Source organism: Penaeus monodon, chromosome 23, assembly GCF_015228065.2.
Source record: "Penaeus monodon isolate SGIC_2016 chromosome 23, NSTDA_Pmon_1, whole genome shotgun sequence".
Classification (NCBI taxonomy): Eukaryota; Metazoa; Arthropoda; class Malacostraca; order Decapoda; family Penaeidae; genus Penaeus; species Penaeus monodon.
The window spans coordinates 1,916,874-1,917,446 of NC_051408.1; positions in this window are offsets into that span (position 1 = coordinate 1,916,874).

The following is a 573-nucleotide window of genomic DNA, read 5'->3' on the forward strand; positions in this document are numbered from 1 at the left end:
TTTTTAGCATTATGTACATATTTTTATCCCCCTTTTCATTTCTCTTATTTTCATTCTCCAAAGTCATTTTGAACTGATCGTAATACTATGCAAAGTAAGTCCTTTTTCACTGTGTATTTTCCCCTCCTTGTACCAAGGAAAAACAAAGGACAGGCATTATGGAAGGGGTTTGCAAACAAGTACAGTACAACTCATGTGTCTTGTGCCTAGGTTTTATTATTTTGTGTTTGTACAGTTACCTAGAGAAATTCCTATGCCCTATGTTGAACAGCATCTTCTCAGAAGTAACATATATACCTACATGTAATAAGGTATTTGTACTATGGCAATGGACATTATGGCAAGATACATAAATTAGAAAGTGATTAAAATCTCACCAAAACATGGGTATGAACAGAATCTTTTGAGGCAACAGTGCTTTAGCTCTGAGAAGCCATCAATTCACAATGTTGATTTTTAGTCAGAAACAGGATGCACAAAAGACTTGTCAATAAATATGCAGTAAAAGGGATATAAGTTGGGGTTAGTATAATATGAGAGAAAAATTAAATAGACTTTATTAGACAAAATCTA